The sequence below is a fragment of the Phoca vitulina genome, unplaced genomic scaffold (genome assembly GCF_004348235.1).
Source record: "Phoca vitulina isolate PV1807 unplaced genomic scaffold, GSC_HSeal_1.0 scaffold78, whole genome shotgun sequence".
Taxonomy (NCBI): domain Eukaryota; kingdom Metazoa; phylum Chordata; class Mammalia; order Carnivora; family Phocidae; genus Phoca; species Phoca vitulina.
In genome coordinates this window covers 4,008,395-4,017,050 of record NW_022589781.1, presented here as the reverse complement: position 1 = coordinate 4,017,050, position 8,656 = coordinate 4,008,395, and positions in this window count along the sequence as shown.

The window sequence follows — 8,656 nt, the reverse complement described above, 5'->3', positions numbered from 1 at the left end:
TCTCTTTTGGTGAAATCATTCCAGGCAGTGAATTGGGATTCCTGTGACCCCTTACAGGGGCTTAATTGTTGCTGAGGCTAAAAGCTTGAATAGAGTCATCCAGTCAGTGAGTTAGTGGGACAATGTGGGGGAAGGGGACCTGGGAAAAGGGCTAGAGCCCCTGGGGGGGGGGCTTGAAGAGGATGAGGTGGGGCCTATTCAGAAACAGGAGGTGCTTTAGTGTGACTCAAAAGTGATGCTGTAGGATATACTAATTTTCATTATTTGCATATAATTATTCAGATTTTCGTGATGATTGCTTAACATGAAACTGTTATAATAGGCAGCATAATAATAATCTCTATTTTTCTCAATGTCCAAGTTATTCTGTGTAAGATCTTTGTTGCTAGGAATATATTTAGCCATTTTCTTGTTTTATAAAAAAAGGAAAGGATATATTGCCATTTTGCTGAGTTAAATAGAAACTTCATGAGCCCTGATATGCTTAATGTATTTTTCTAAGTACTTAATTTACTAAGAGAGATTTTGGGCCTCGTGATAACAGACTCTAACTTAATATCATACAATTTGTAGATACATGGCACTTGCAAAATATATATAAAGTTAAGATGCATTAATTAAAACCGAATTTTATCTTTAAAAGCCATAGATCATAAAATATCCTTGATAATATATTTAAAAAAAAACAGAACCTGCTAAGAAGTTTGAACCAGGTTGAGAAATTGGATTAAGTGTCATGATGAGAACAACGCTAACTTTTGCTCTGGGTTTAAGCTCTAAATTTCTGTCCTGTAACTGCTCACTTCTTCATTACTCGGAAAGAGAAGAAACAATGGTTTTCTGCAAAACAAGAAGAGTTGATAACGAAAGTAGATGTGGGTCCAGGAGGCTAAGAACGATGCTCTGAAGGATTGGACACCCTAGCAAATTGAAAACCCACCAGCCAGCCCTGCGTCTGTCTGCAGTGTGAGCACAGACAGTTGCAGGCACCAAAATCACAGCAAGGACAAGGGCCCACAATAGCTATTCGGCCTTAGGCAAGATATGTGGATTCTCTAGACTCTTCTGAAGTGTGACACGAGGAAGTGTCTCATGAATTTTTAAGTGCATAATTAAAATACTGGAAATTGTATTTATTTGTCCAGGTAATGCACATACCATTAGCAGTGCCCAGGTGTTAGTGAGGATCTCGGGCTGCTCTCCTTACAGCGTGTGTTCAGGCTCTTTCCCTGCCAAGGGGATTGCAGAGGGGGGACAATGACAAAACCACACGTCAGAGCAATGAGCTGCCTTGCTGAGAACAATTTGTTGCCTGTTACCCGGTAAGTCTCAGTGGAAGACTGATGGCCTTCTGGGTTCCAAATCCTGTCTCATCGTCAGAAAGCTGGTGTTTCCAGCATGCTGTCCTTGGAGCCCAGCTCAGATTTGTAATTCCTAAAGGCTGCAAACAGACAGTCCATCCAGGACCACCTTCTCTGCGTAGAGCAGCCACGCACACGGCTGTAGATGAGGCTCAAGCCAGCTGGAGCCTGAAGCCCTTCCCAGGAGATGAAGGGAGACTGTCGTCAATCTAGCCTATCTTGCACAAGAGACACGTGCCGATTTAACATTTATCCCCATTTCACTTTTACTCGTTTCTCACCCTGATGGTTGTATTTTCCAGTCAAACCAACTTCACTGCCTAGAAATTGTCCACTAAATGAGTTCTTCCAGAGTGACTTTTAGTCTAGTCCTGGGTAGGATGGGCAGCCTCCCCTCAATGTAGAGTCACCGGTTCACTAGTCAATCCCTTGTCAGAGAAGCACTGAAACAGCTTGTAAAGGTCTTCAGAAACCAAACCATTGAGGGGCGCCTGGGTGGCTCAGTTGTTAAGCATCTGCCTTCGGCTCAGGTCATGAACCCAGGGTCCTGGGATCCAGCCCCGCATCGGGCTCCCTGCTCTGCGGGAAGCCTGCTTCTCCCTCTCCCACTCCCCCTGCTTGTGTTCCCTCTCTCGCTGTGTCTCTCTCTGTCAAATAAATAAATAAAATCTTAAAAAAAAAAAAAAGAAACCAAACCATTGAGAGAATAAAATAAATAAAAACCGCATTTACAAAAATTAAGAAAGACAGCCGGTCTCAAGCTTATTTCAGAAGTACTAACTCAAGGTTGTCTGTTCGATATTCAGAAATGGTTTCCCTTTCTATATAAAAGATACAAATCAAATATTTTCAATTATGCACCTGAATTTATCAAATATACTGCTGGAGTTACTGAAATAACCTGTCTCAGAAAAACATAATCAAATACACTTCAAACTAGCATTTACCAAACATTAGCCTTTCTTAACCGAGCATTCAACAAATTTCTGAGAATGCCCGTCCGTGTGCAAAGAGCCGGTGAGGGGAAGGGAGAAAGAAAGATATTTTACACAGTTCCTCTTTTCCTCACTGTGATATTTTTACCCATGGAGTACAGCCCTGCTGAGGACTCGCACCTTCTCGTCGTGTTCTGTCTAAAGGAGAATCTAGGATGCTATCAGCTGTGCTCACATACCTCCCGACACGACCTTGTCCTTTCCCTCAGACCTTCTAGACTCAGGGCAGGGTCTGGCTGCCGTCCACATCCACATGGTTCTCGGCTGCAGTGTGAGTCTTTAACTTCCTACTCCAGGAAATGAGGAAAATGTGGCCCAACATCGATGGACAGAAGTATTTGTCACAGTCCTTTACATAATTACAAAAATCTAAAATGAGAAGACAAATTGTACTTAGCACATAAATTCTGTATTATGAAAACTGTCACCATTGCAAAATATTTTCAAAGAATTTGTAATGGCATGAGAAAATGCTACCATATCTTAAAACAACAGCATAATATATGAACTTATTTTTATGATATGCATATCATATATTCTTTATGTAATAGGGCATTTTTAGAAATAAAACATTAATAAAAATATTAATAGTTATATTATGCTTTGATGCTATGAATGATTTGGGATTTTTTCTTAACATATTTTGTAACTTTTCTGTATTTCTAGAACTTCATATATTAATTTTAGAATTAATTTTTTTTAAAAAAGCATCACTGAGGCATAGGATAGACCACATATTTCAGGCCTCTGTCAAGTTAAGTTTTGTTCTGTTTTGTTTTTTTAAATCTATGTTGGCTTCTGGAAAGGTTTTTTAAAAAATTCAGATTCCAAGGCCCCACTACAGACCCATTTTTAGTAACGGATCTTGGCAACTAATAATGTAGCAAAAGCATCATGGAGATTCTGGGGATCAGCCAGAGGCAGGGAGCTGCGTTTAGGTAGCAAAGGCAGATGCTTAATGCGTCCATCACTGAACAGTGCTGCTGACGTGGGCTTTGGACGTTCTCTATCAGAAATGTCTTACTCTGTAGGAGCCCCAAAGACGCACAGCTGTTGACGCCCAACAACAGCAGGCCGGGAACCTGACTCAGGGCACAGTCTGGCCCCCACGACTCTGCTTCCAAATCCCAAGACCTCAGTGCTCAGGGCCTCTTACAGATCCTGTAAAATTTGGCTTTTTTCTTGCCAACATCGGCATCTACTCCCCAGCAGGGGATGGATAAAGTCATCAACTCCCAGCATTTTAAGCAGCCACCAGCCATCAGACAGTGACAGCTCTTAGAATTGCTGCCTACTTAAGTCAAATCCATTCACCCAGGAGTGCAAAGACTGGAATTTTTTTTCTTACATTAAAGACTATTTCACAGACTTCAAGACCCTGTTAAAAGTAGAATGTAAAATGGATGAAAATTCACTTGTTTTTAATGTATCATTAATGCATGAGAATGCACACTTTGAGAGGTGAAAAGTGAACTGAAAGCCTGAAATTAAATAGGCAAGTCTTTGTTTAATTTTTAAAATAATAGTTTCCATTTTTAATCAATATTAAGTAGAGCAACATGAACATAATGAATTGACAGGCCGAAGGAAAGACAAAAATTTTGAAAGAGACACCTACAATGAATTTTAAATTAAATTTCTTTTAACAAACAGAGTTTCTTTTTTGTCGTTTCTATTTGAGCTTTATTTTACTGGTGCTAAAAGTAAGGCATGCCCTGTGCTCTCTGCTGTAAGCAGGGGCTCTGTTTTGATTATTACCTTTCCTTAGGCTGGGGTGGGGGCAGTGTGTGGAGCTGAGCGGTCCCCTTACATATGGCCGGCTCTGTTCTTTGGCTTTAGGCAAATACGTATATTACTAATTCTGCAGATGAGAACACTGGAATTTAGAAAGAGAGGGAATCTCTTAACTAAATTAAGGAGTGCATCGAAATGACCTTGAACTCAGGCATCCCAGCTTCCCCCACACGATGCTGGTAGATAAAGCTTTAAAGAACAAGAACAAACCCAGAATCATAGAGATGGATAGTATTGGGTATATTTTGCCAGGAAACAGAGTATATAGATAAGATCTTAAACGATTCAAATTCCCATTTCTCCCAACAGTGCACCTTGCACAGGTGATGTATCGAGCAGTGCGGTCCGTGTTCTGCTCCAAACTCTGGATCATTGGCGGTTCTGTAGGGACCATTTGCGGCAGGAAGGTGACAGATAAGAACTTCGCTAGAAACACGTGAGCGGCAGCAAACAAACATGCTCTCTAGGCTCCCAATTATGGCCAGGCTGATGGAGGAAGGAATCCAATTGAGACAGGACGTGAAAGGTGAGCAAGAATTATCCTCGCACAAACAGTAGGCTATAAAAGAGAATCTCTGCATCAGAGTTTTAATCAAAATTATTTTACCTGTTCTAACATTATGCAAGACTTTAAAAGGCACTGTACTAAAACCCTTATATTTGTCTTCTGAAATATGACAAATTATCAATGTCTGTGAACAACCAGCCAAATTCTGTGATGCAACAGTTATATTCTGCCTCCAATTGGAACCTAGAAAAAAGAATCAGATGCATAGGATGGTATTGAATACCGTGACGTGGGATGCACAAGAGGGGTCTATGATACCAGATCAGATCAGAACTGTTGTCTCAGTCAAGAGGTTAAGGATTACCACAAAACCCTTGGACAGGAGGAATGGAAGGCTGATGCCAAAATTTGGTACATATCCTTTGGGTCAGTGTAAACTAGGTTATGTTTTTAATGATATATTATTATTAGCACACTCTCCACAAATTATTTTCATATAATCTCAAAATCCCAAATTAAGGAATCATTTCAAGAATTGTCATGTGAAGATGAGAGCACCATGTCATCATGGAGTCGTGTCCAGATAAGGCAAAATTAGATAAACAACTTTTCCTGTGAATCCTCTTAAGATTTGATTCTCCGTGCTTTGCTGTATTTTAAAGCCTGTCTGTGCTGTGTGTTCAGTGTTATACATGGTGGACATTTCCTTTTGTTCATGCTGTCTTTACCATACAAAATTGCTGGGTATTAAGACATCCAAAACATTTTCAATTTTTCTACAAATATATATTATGTAGAAACACACACACAAACACATATGTAATTGTAATGTGTGTGAAAGTCTTTGATTTACAGAAATGTGCACTAATTTTCTTCTGCCAATTAAAAGTATGATATTATTTACTGTCAACCAGCCTTCAAACATACCACCAAACCAAGTTTCTGGAATTAGAACCCTACATTAAATAGAACAACAACAACAAAAAAATCAAGAATTAACAATGACAAAAACAAAGCAGGAAAGATATTCCACATAATGAATGGATGTCTCCAAAGGATTTAGACATAAGTGTTTTCATTTTTTGAGAGAAATGGGTTTTATATAAAGTCAAAGTGATTTTAATGGTCTTGTATTTAAAGTAACGTTCCTCCGAATGTTATCTCTTTCAAAAAATTATTCCCCTTACTCTGTCTCAAAAAAAAAAAAAAAAAAAGAAAGAAAGAAATCCCTTGTATTTGCATTGTGGCCTATTATGGCTGGACTGATGTGTGCAGCAGCTGTAGGATCTCAGCTCCCTGTAGCAAGAAAGGCCACGAGTGAAAATCCAGTCATCTTCGGTGAGGTCATCAAGATGTATTCCTGTTGTGGTTTTCACACATTCCCAGGTGCACCGTTATTCCAACAGACTCTAATATGTGGGGGGAAAAACCTCACATTTTGTACCAATACATTAGCGGATAGTCAAAAGCAAAAACATCAGTTTGTAGGCTTCTTAAAAATTCAATTAAAGTTATTTCCTGGCTAAGCTTCTTACTACCGAAGATGACACAGTAACTTCCGTTAGCTAACATCACTTGGTCACTTTTCCTATTATCCGACTCTGACTTACTTTTGATTTTTATTCTTTTAAATTTAAAATAAAAGCTGTGCCCTTCTGTACAATGGTTGATCAGTCCACTCCGTATTCTACATTTTATAAGCAGATGGGTTAAGCAGTCCAACTAACTCCATTCTTCTGTTGCTACATAAATGGTTTCTTTGCAGATTGAATTTAACAACAGTCGAACAGTAATGAGAATGATCATAATTGCAGTAAGACAGCAGATACGATAGTTAATACATATTGATACTACATGCCGGGCACCATTCTAAGCACTGCACCAATGCAGTTCATTACTAATGTAATTCTCACAACAATTCTGTAACAGAACCATAGCATTACTATTGTACAGGTGAGGAAACTGAGGGACAAAGAGACAAAATGATTTGCCCCAAGGAAAATAGCTCCTAAAAAGCAGAAGCGGGAATTAACCTCAGGCATTCTAATCCTATTCTGGAATAAGACCTGTTTGTTCAGGTCCTTCATTCAATGAGAGTTAAGTTACATATTGTTCTGGTAAAACAATGCTATTCCACTGGGATTTGAGCCATTATAGCCATAAGAAGTTTTCAAGAAGAAATAGTAAGAGAAATAAGCTAGCACATCTCCTTTGATTGCAAGCCTGAAACTCAACTTTAGTTCAAAGATTTTTAGAATATTTTTTAAATAATGACTAGAAAGGCGAGGTCACGTTTGCGTGTCATGTCCAGGAGTGGAAAATGTGACGCAACTGTGTTCTACTTGCTATGTGAGGAAGGGTAAGTTTGTTTGCACATACGGAAGAGGGGAGATTTCAAGATGCAGGAGGAAGAGAAGGGACAATGAAGGAAGCTTCCCGTGGGCAGGGGCTTTCGGTTCAGGGATGGGACAGCCAGAGCTGGGCTGCATGATGCTGATGTTACTGCCCCATCTCCGGTCAGAAACCAGCACCGAACACTGCATCATCTGGGGCTACGTTGGCGACAAATGGAAAACTGTAATAAAAACAAACCCCTTGGATATACCCTTAATACGACTAAATGAAGTATTTGATTTCTATATTTTATTTTAGTGTCCGTAAGATCTTCTCTTAAAAATAAAATTAAGCCAATATTTTTCTGTGAGTTCTGTAGGCTTTCTGATATACCACCCCCGAGAACGAAGTTCTTGCTGAGGAATTCTCACTTCTGGGTCTGAGCATCAATGAGAAGCACATTCTTAGTTGGGACAGTCAGTGCTCAGAATGTGCACCGTGGATTTGTGGATTCAGTACACTCAGCGCCTGTCTTCTCCTTCTGTTAGGAGCAACTCCTAACTCACAGACACACACAGACATACACCCACACGAGCAGAGCCTGTTCTCCTTTCTGACGCCTGCTTGGGAAAGAAGACTGTCTCTTCTCTGAGATTGGTCCACTGCCATAATGCAAACTTGAAGTTGACCGTAGCCATTGTCCCCCTCCTCCCCCTTCATATACAGTTCAGGAGACAGGGAGAGACAGCACATTATTGGTTCCCCTGACCCTGGTTGTACTGAGTTACATGTGTTAATAAATTCCCATTCTGTCTCAATTGGGTTTCTGCCACTTTTCAATCAAAAGGAGAAAAAGGAGAAGGAGGAGGTCTGAATTCCAATTACAGGTATTTCTAACTCCCCTGGACAATGGTGGCATTTTAGTGACTTTTCACTATGGTCTCCTGCCTCGCATACAAACAACCGTAACAGTAATAATGTTTGGGAAATAAGTAGATCTAAATGTAAAACTGCAACAAAAGCAAACTCCATGAGTTAGCCCTCAACATAACCAACAGAAGAGCTAACTACCACTCTTATTTATCTGCACGATTTCCTGTATTTCATCCCCACAAAGTCAATACTGTGAAAATACTGAGGAATCCTGATGTTTGCATCATTCCTTCAAGGAGTGATGTTTGAAGGGAACAGCTCACTACTTACTCACATATGTGGAGTTGGAAAGGGCTCAAGGGATCTTGGAGCCATTCTGGCTAGAACACCTTCAAAAACAGTATCCAGACTTAATGAGGCATGTCTTCCAAAAATCACTTGAAAACAACCTTTTTTTTTTTTTAAATATTTTATTTATTTATTTGAGAGAGAGAATGAGACAGAGAGAGCATGAAAGGGTCAGAGGGAGAAGCAGACTCCCTGTCGAGCAGGGAGCCCGATGTGGGACTCGATCCCGGGACTCCAGGATCATGACCTGAGCCGAAGGCAGTCGCTTACCCAACTGAGCCACCCAGGCGCCCACTTGAAAACAACCTTATAAGTCAGCGGTACTCAGGACTCACGCCAGACCTCCTCAGCTTGGGGGCACCACACCCAGGTATGTACATTTCGAAAAGTTCCCTGTATAATTCTGATATTCACACCTGATTAAGAACATCTGCCAACTCATG